We start from the raw sequence: 9,246 nt of genomic DNA, 5'->3' as shown, positions 1-9,246 counted from the left end.
AGATAATTTATATAAATTATTCAGTTTTATTTAGTGAAAGTTTAAAATTATTCACTATTTTGTACAAGTCAATGCGACACCTCGGATTCGTATCCGGGTCGGGTACGGGTTGGGGGTGTTACACATAGAATTATAACCATAAACAAAATCTCAATTTCTTCAAGGCCACTGTAATCTCAAGAGACTTTAAAACCTACATTAACATATAATTTTGAGATTAAAAGTGAAATTTGACTTAGAGATTTTATAGTTGAAGCATGAGTTAATACAAGAATTTGAAAATTTGAAAATCATATGACTAAATATATTGAAATTAGAGTATGCACCTAATACAAGGACTATTTAAATAATTTTACCGAAAAAGACAATTAGACACGGGTCGCGCCAAAACAACTCAAACTCCTCTCCATTGTTTTCTTTATCTCACTCTTTATTTCAGTATTAAAAAAGAGGACAAATCAGAAACGTGATCCCCCGATCTTTCCTTACTGAAATTCAGGACTACGATTCCTAACGCTCCCATTTCGCATTTCACTCATTCCTCAATTTCCTCTCTAGTTCTTAGGGTTTCAAGCATTTCTTGGATATGTTTTCCTCCCCAAATATGACTGCGTTGCCGCCGTCTCTCCCTCCCTCTCATTCCCAGACCACTTGCGCTTCTCTCCTTCAAGAATTACAGGTTTTGTTCTCCGACTCTCACTTTTTTTTTGGATTTTTTTTTTGAAAATTTTGACTGAGAAAGTCAAACTAAATGTTGTTTTCGCTATTGATTTTGATACTAGGTAATATGGGATGAAATCGGGGAAAGTGACGTCGAAAGGGATAAGATGATGTTGGAATTGGAACAAGAGTGTTTGGACATTTATAGAAGAAAAGTGGAAACGACGAGAAAGGCAAGGCTGATTTGCATCAATCTTTGGCTCAAATTGAATCCGATATCGCCAAACTCGTCACCGCCCTTGGAGAGCATTCCTTCTCCTTCTCAAGGGTTTGTTCATTTTTCTTTTCTTTTCTTTCTAACGTTGGTATTGTTATGGAATAGTTGTACTTGTTTTTGCAATAAATCACTTTCTCAACATAGATATTATTAAGAAAAAAAATGTAGTATTGCATAAAAGCAGAGGATCTAATGCTATGGCTTTTATTTTGCGTTTTTGGCTATCTTATGTTGTGACTAGATATCATGGTTGGTTTTTTTGCAATTGACCACAGTAGCATTTATCATGTCCACAACCGCCATAAACATGATGAAAATATGTCTATGAGAGACTGAGACTCCTGCAATTTAAATCCTTATATTTTAGGCACAGAAGCTTTCATTTTCTAAGGTTATGTTTGGTTGCTGCTTTGAATGCAGAAGCTAATAATATTATAGTAATTTTTTAATGATAAACTGCATAATTTGGCTTTTATATAAAATAATTATGTTCAGTTTGGTTTGACCTTTTAGTTATTTACTTTTATTAATTTATAATTTTTCTTTCCTCTGTCCTCTAAGAAGCAAAACAAATATTTAATGAAAGTAGCTACAGCTACAGCCATTATTTTTTATTGTTGCTGCTACTTCTCCTGCAGTAGAAAATGGTGCATATTTGACTGTGAAATAAATGAAATTATTGTAAGAAACCAGTAGAGTCACCACTCACCAGAAAAGTTGCTCCTTTTTTTTTTTTTTTTTGCGTAAGTTGAATAGTGTATGGATAGAAATTATTAAAAAAATAGTCGTTATCTTTTACTAAGTTTACTAAGGACATGCTCTGACAACACGCTGGAATAATATCCACCTTAGTGAGAAAAGGTTACAGCATTCTTGTTGTACACGTACAATTGTATAGAAAGAAAATTAACTTCTATATACACTATCTTAGGGTATGTATTTGCCTTATGGTTCTTGTTTGAATTCCTCCTCCTGATTGTGAAATTTGAATTGTAAAATGACACTCTTAAGCAGCAAGTACCTGCTTTTCGGACCTGTTTGGGTTTCTCTGGTACTATTCTTAAATCTCAAGATTCGAAATTTAATTCGTTATTTGGCTTGGAAAGAAAAAGAATATCTTAGAAAAATTGTTATAGCATGGGAAAGATGATGATTTATGTGCACGATAATGTGGGAAATGGATGGAAACTACAAAAGGATCTTTTCTTTTAAGAGCTTATTGAGGATGTGGTGAGCACAGTAGTATAGTATGATCTGCATGACCAGCCCTATGTTATCTGTAAAATTCATTATAAGAAACTATACATTAGCAACTATCTTAGGATATATCCACTTAATAGCATTTTTACCCTTCATATTTTCTGTTAACGTGACTTATTTCTCATTCTGCAATCTGAGAAGGGAAAGGGCACTCTCAAGCAGCAAATATCTTATATAAGACCTTTTTTAGAGGAGCTGAGGTTGAAGACAAAGCAAAGAATGAAGGAATTTACTGAAACCCAGTCACAGATTGCACAGATCTGTGCAGAAATTGCAGGCACTAGTCAATCTATGCTGCCTTCTGATCCAGAAGTATATGAGCGTGATTTGACAGTCAAGAAACTTGGGGAGATTAAGTCTCATCTACAGGAGCTTCAGAATGAAAAGGTTTGTTGATATCTACTGTCTGGATCAATAATTCTCTGGCTTGTCTATTCTACTGAATTTTATTCTTTTAACCAAATCTCTAGATTATCCGGCTACAGAAAGTTAACAGCCATATTAGTACGATTCATGAGCTGTCAGTGATGATGTCCTTTGATTTCTCGAAGAGAGTTAGTGACATTCATACTAGCCTGATTTATCCTGCAAACGGTCAATCAAAGAGCATCAGCAATGATACTCTTGCTAAATTGACAGGTGCCGTTAATTCACTGCAGCAAGAGAAGCAAAAAAGGTTACAAAAGGTGACGTCTTAGGGATTTCATTAATCCTTTTCCTCTATTGGCAGTCTGGCACATTGCAAGTCTCCTTAAGTAGATACCCTTATATGTATTTGTATACTCTTATGCATATGGATGTCTGTACCTGTTGGGGCTTTATATGGATGTTTGTACCTGTTGGTGCTTTATATGGATGTCTGTACCTGTTGGTGCTTAGTCTTGCTTAATAATTAATTTAGTTTTTCTTTCCTTCACATTAAAATTTCTGCTATCATGGTATGCTATGGTGTTTTGAGATGGAAAATCTTATTTAAAATTTGCAACAATACATAGTAACGAGAACATGTTTTTTTCAAAGGATTACAATTATGAAAATTAATTTGCTTTCTGCACTTTGGCAAAGCTTAAGTCTTCTCCAATTTGGATTCAAATTTTTCTTATTATGTATTGCATAAAGTAGAGCAGCCTTCAGCACTAAATTTTAATGCAAGTCAAAATCTCAAGTAGGATTCGATTACTTAAGGTGTGGGAACAGTGCTATACAATGAAAACACCAATGATTTTTTCAAGCTAGGTGCATTTGATCAATTGCCTTTTTTTGTAAGGTCATCGGTGCAAAAAAAAAGTTTGATTGAAGTTCTCTTGCATTTCTTTTATCTAGTGTAGCCATGTTTGTTGGTTGGCCATACAACTTGATGAACTGAGTTTCTTATTAACCTAGTGCTTTTTTTGGAGCTTTTGTTGAGAGTGGATTTCTAAATGGCAAAGGCTCTAGTGTTTTATAGCATTTTAAATGGGAAAGGAGTGTTTCTGGGTTCGTTCTCATAAAGAATTGGATCCGGTCCTCCTAATATGGCATAATTGATGGCAATGAAGAGAGGATTGAATCTGTTTTTGGATTCGGGGTTGTCGGCGAACCAAAGGCTTATTTTGGAATCCAATAGTGCGGTGGCAGTGGATTGGATAAAAAATCCAGCTAGCTCCACCCCGATGTTTCTTTCCATAGTTAAAGATATCGCAGAGTTTGTGGTTGATAAAAGAGTCATTGTACGTCATGTGGCGAGAGCAGCTACTTGTGAAGCGGATGAATTTGCAAAACTAGGGATTGGTTAATTGGAGGGGATTTATTTGTGTTGCTGATTTTGTTTTATTGGGTTTAGGTGGAAGCTTTGGACATTGTATATGTTTGCCTCTGGTTGAGTAATCTAGGAAGTAGTTTTTGTGTAGGGTAATAACATATGTGTGTATGTAGTGCAGTTTTGCACAGTGTTGAGTGGGCTGCCAAAGGTTTTTTGGTGATAGTGTGTTCTTATTGTACTTGGTACTTATACAATAAAACTTCTAAGGCACTCTTTTCCACCTTCCAATGTCCGTTGAGTCTTTGTTGATTGACGGATATGAAGGGGGTTTTTAATGAGACCTTCCTTTTATAAAAAAAAGTCTGAGTTGGGACGATTATTTTCCAGTATCTTATTTGTTTTACTGATGCCTGAATTGCTGCACTTTATAATTGGTTACTATTGAATCATTTGTTAAGGTTTAATGTTGTGATCAATTTATTGATGAAATTCCTTTTCTAGAAGAGCAAGGATGTTTTATCTCTATCTTCTGTAATTTCAATAATTATTGAGAAGGATCATTTTCTGATTTTAGGCGCTGTGCAACTTCAACGGGAAAAACTGTACAATCAATAATTGTGTTGGACCGTAATGTGATTTTAAGGCACATCCAGAGAAGTGCCAACTGGGAGGCGGATAAGCTAGCTAAATTAGGCATTGGTTAACTTGTTTCTCTCTTGTATTGTGGGTTTGTTATTGTTTCTAGTTATTTCTGTTTTTGGCTTGGTGTATGTTCCTAGCTAGGTTATTTCTCTTCTTTGTTGTACTGAATTTGATTCTCTAATAAAATTTTGAGGTACTCTTTTCCTCCTTCCAATGTTCGTTGAAATACTGTTATGTATGTAGACGGATATGAAGGGGGCTTTCAACGAGACCTCCCATTTTTATCAAAAAATCAGTAAAGCTGACTTGTTTAGGTGTCCCTGGTTTTAGTATGATAATGTGTAGAGCTTGCCCACAAGGATGTTTTTACTTTTCTCTTAATCTTCCGTAGGTTCAGACGTTATTGAGAAGGATCATCCTCTGTTCCAGCTATACAGTCCGAAAAATGTTTTTGGTAAGCTGTTCCTAGATTTAGGATGATAACATGTATAGGTTGTGAGAAAGCCAGCTGCTAAGAATAGGTATAGATGGCAGAATTTGAAGCTCTCTTAGTGCAGTTGGTTTCTTCATACCTTACAAGTTAAGTCGTTAAGCAAGAGGCCTTGCTTGCAAGTTCTTACAAGTCAAATTTTGGTTTTCAGTGTTAGGTGATTAGCTGCCAAAACAAGCAGTATAGTGTAGTTACTTTTTTTTTCCTTGAATGCTTTTTGTTGCTTGCTGAAAGACTTAATCATCCCATGTCATAACATAGAGTCAAGGAAATATAAAACAGTCTTCATTTTAGCTGTTCTGTTCTACCAGGATTATTGTCTCTTTTATAGTGTAATTTCATTGTATTCTTTTGAATAGTTGAAGAGAAGTTGAGAACTGAGGCTCTCTCTGTAAGCTAATAGTTTTGACTGTCCTCCAAAAGCTTATAATATTGGCTCTCTTTTTCAGTTTGCATGAGGGATGGTTTGTTTCTATTCCTGCATGTATATGAGCGTTAACAATTTGTGTTATTTGTATGTGGACCTCCCTAAAGCTTTATTTATTTTTCATATCTTTTTGTTTTACACGTAGCTTCAATATCTTGGGAGCACTTTGATAGAACTATGGGATCTCCTTGATACACCACCTGATGAGCGAAAGAGATATAAGCATGCTACTTCATTAATTTCTTCATCAGTTGATGAGGTTTTGAGACCAGGATTCTTGGTCTAGATATCATTGAGCAGGTACCACCCCTTCTTTTTTAATTAGAACTGTCAATGTTGCAAGATTATTGTATTTTTCCCTTAATGCTAAACATTTATTATTACGTTCAGGTTGAGGTTGAAGTTCAAGGTTTGAATGTCCTGAAGGCTAGTAAAATGAAAGAGTTGGTATTTAAGAGGCAAAATGAACTTGAGGAAATCTATAGAGGAGTCCATATGGATGTAAATAGTGATGCAGCACGGCAGATTCTTATCAACCTCGTAGAATCTGGTTCTACCAAATTATCTCCATTTTCTAAATTATCTACATCTTGAAACTATTTAATGTATCTTTGTTAGCATTGCTATAAACATCCAGTCTTCATCTTCATTTCATATATTGATTCATTTCTAGTTACCCACAGTTTTTCTTAATAACTATCGGGTGAGGTGTAATTTTTTGGGCATCTTTGATGTTATGTGCTTCTTTGGAAAAAAATATTTCCTTATGTAATTTTCTTTTTGTTTTTTGTAATAATGGATTCAATTGTTGATGTGTAAATATTTTCTTAATATATTATGTGATTAGTCTTCCAACATGTGTATGCAGATAATGTTGATTTGTCTAATCTGCTTTCGAGCATGGATGATCAAATTGCAAAAGCCAAACAGGAAGCTTTAAGCCGGAAGGATATTTTGGACAAGGTAGATAAATGGAAACATGCATCTGAGGAGGAAAAATGGCTTGATGACTATGAAAAGGTAAATTTTATTTGAGGAACTATTGGAATCTTTTCTGCTGCATTCAGTCTTCAAAAGAATTTCTATTTAGAGATCCTTAACGTTGCCTACACCAAAGATGCTCTACAAAATTTTAACCATTATCCCAAAATTATAGGAGCATTTTAACAGTGTTGTTAAGGTGTTGGGTGAGGTGCATTTGATCAAGCACGCTTTTCTGCGGTGCTATGAGCACACAAAGAAACTTGCATTATTGAAACCCTCTTAGTTTTTTTTAATTGTTAACTGTACCTTTACTGGTAAGAAAGGAGATAAAATCAAACTATGCAATTCTAAATGTTAGAGTATTTAACAACAGACACCGGAATCATAAGGAAATCATGCATAATGATCAACAAAAGAAAATTAAAATTTTAAATTAAACCACTCTTAGAGTATCATAATCATACATCTTAATGTTTCTGTCACATATACGTTTGGCAATGTCTGGTGTGTCTAGGCATGCTTTTTTATTCTCTGTACATTTACTAGTAAGAAAGCGGATAATATTAAACTATACTTAAATATTTGAGTATTCGGTAACAAACAAGGGACCATAAGACAATCATGCATACTGGCCGACGAAAGAAAAATAAAATTTTACACTATTTGTAGATAGTGTCCGTTTCATGTCTTAAGCTGATTTTATTCGCACATGGACACACATATAAAGACATGTACACGTATTGCCCTTTGTGTATGGCAAGTGCTTTTTTGCACCTTGCGTCTTAAGTAATATAAAGGTCTCTAGTACCTAGAATATATGTAGTGCTCTTGACAACATTTGGCTTGCCCTTCATTTCTTTTTTTTTTTTTGGTGGCTTCAAGTTTGTATTTCTTGAACTGTCAGCTTAGAGTTATATTTACTGGAAGGGAGCTTATTCTTTCTAGAAGAATTAATAATAGTTTTATTTTGTTCTTTTTTCTGCTATTAGTCAGTAGCTACTGGTCCTATAATAAAGAATCAAATTGTCGTTGAGTCAGTGTAGTAAATAACTTTGAATCAATTATCCTTGAGATAGAACTGTATCAATTTTCCTCTTTGAAATGGTTGCTTTAAACAGTGAAATGTTCTGATAATTTGTCATCTGTAAACTACTCAGAGATGGTGCAAGTTATTGATGTTCAGTTTGGACTTTGGAGCTATAACTTCCATTTTTATTTTATTATTTTTCTTTTATACAGGATGAAAACCGGTATAGTGCAGGAAGAGGAGTGCACAAAAATCTGAAACGTGCAGAGAAAGCTCGTAGTCTGGTCAGCAAATTGCCATGTAAGCTTATAGTTATCTTACATCATGAAGTATGTTGCCAAAGTGAGTGCTGTAGTTCCACGACACATGTATGATGTTTATAACCATGTGCACAAACATGATAATTTCATGGATTGTCTATTAACTAAAGAAAATTATATTGAAAATATAAGTTCCTTGGTCATGTGACTATTGTGAAACTTTACCAAAAGATAGGCTTGCATTGCTTATTGTATGCATATGCTCTAATAAGGTTGAACGGCCATCATATAATAAATTAATAATACTCGATCTTCTTTTTTGTTGGATAGCTCTCGTTGAAAATTTGATTGTGAAAGTAAAAGCTTGGCAGGTCGAGAAAGGAATCCCTTTCCTATATGACAAGGTACATTGGCTTGTGATTCTTAGTTTTGTTTTAAGGGCAAAATCGATAAAAAAAAAAAATGTGTCTTCTGCTTTGTTACTTTGTTAGCCTTGGCGTTCCAATTGCATGAAATATGGGGAAGATGCCAGGTGGTCCGTGCGCCTTTCTCGGCACTGTAGCAATCATCCCATCTCAAAAAATATTTACCCCCACCCTGTACGAGCCAATTTTTTTTCCAGTGCCCCATTTGATCGATTTTGCCTTGTTTTAAGCTCTACGCTGGTTTATAATTGTTGGTCAGTCTCAGCTTGTTTATCATTGCAGACTTCACTCTTAAACATGTTGGAGGAATATACGGTGTTGCGCCAAGCAAGAGACGATGATAAACGTAAATCTCGGGTACGCTTCCAAATTTTACTTTTTTTATGTATTGATTTGTAAAACTTGAATGAAGAGCTACCTCGTCTCATCCTCTGTCGCTGCTCCTTTCGAACTCTCGTGTTCGAATGAAGATATACATATATGGACATGACACTCATCTCTGCCATGAGATCAGATGTTATTCAACTTGCTATGGGAATGTGGATATGGCATGAAATGACCTTTATATCTTTGCAGGAGCAAAAACGGCTGCAAGAACAGTTTGCTGCAGAACAAGAGGCACTCTTCGGTTCAAGACCGAAGAAACCGTTGGGTCCAACCAATGCCATGGTTGGAACACCAACTGGCCGCCGGATTTCTACTCCGGCAGGTAAGCATGCTGTTTCGGGTTTAAAGGAACGTAGAGAAACTGGTAGGGCTAACAATGTAATACCATTGAATTTCGTTGCCCTCCCAAAGTAAGGCCCCCATGTCTCGGGGCAATTAGGGTTGCCCCAACACCCTGTTGGTAGGACGACATCGTAAATGATGCACAGCAGAAGTTGGAACTCTTTATCCCAGTGCATTTTCATATGATAATATGATTAAATTTGATTTTTGGTTTGATTCATAAACATCTCTATTATAATATGATATATTTAACAAAGATCAAAATCTGAATAAAATTTTGAAGATGATATTATTGGACCACAAGTCAGGTCAATTCGAGATTGA

General features: G+C 35.2%; 1 pseudogene; it reads left to right on the top strand.

Annotated features, from left to right (window-relative positions):
- The first annotated feature begins 492 nt into the window (after positions 1-492).
- Positions 493-9,086, top strand: LOC120129490 (annotated as a pseudogene).
- Positions 9,087-9,246: the final 160 nt, after the last annotated feature.

Source organism: Hibiscus syriacus, unplaced genomic scaffold (genome assembly GCF_006381635.1).
Source record: "Hibiscus syriacus cultivar Baekdansim isolate YM2019G1 unplaced genomic scaffold, ASM638163v2 tig00110500_pilon, whole genome shotgun sequence".
In the NCBI taxonomy this organism is placed as follows: Eukaryota; Viridiplantae; Streptophyta; class Magnoliopsida; order Malvales; family Malvaceae; genus Hibiscus; species Hibiscus syriacus.
This window is presented reverse-complemented; position numbering and strand designations above follow the sequence as displayed.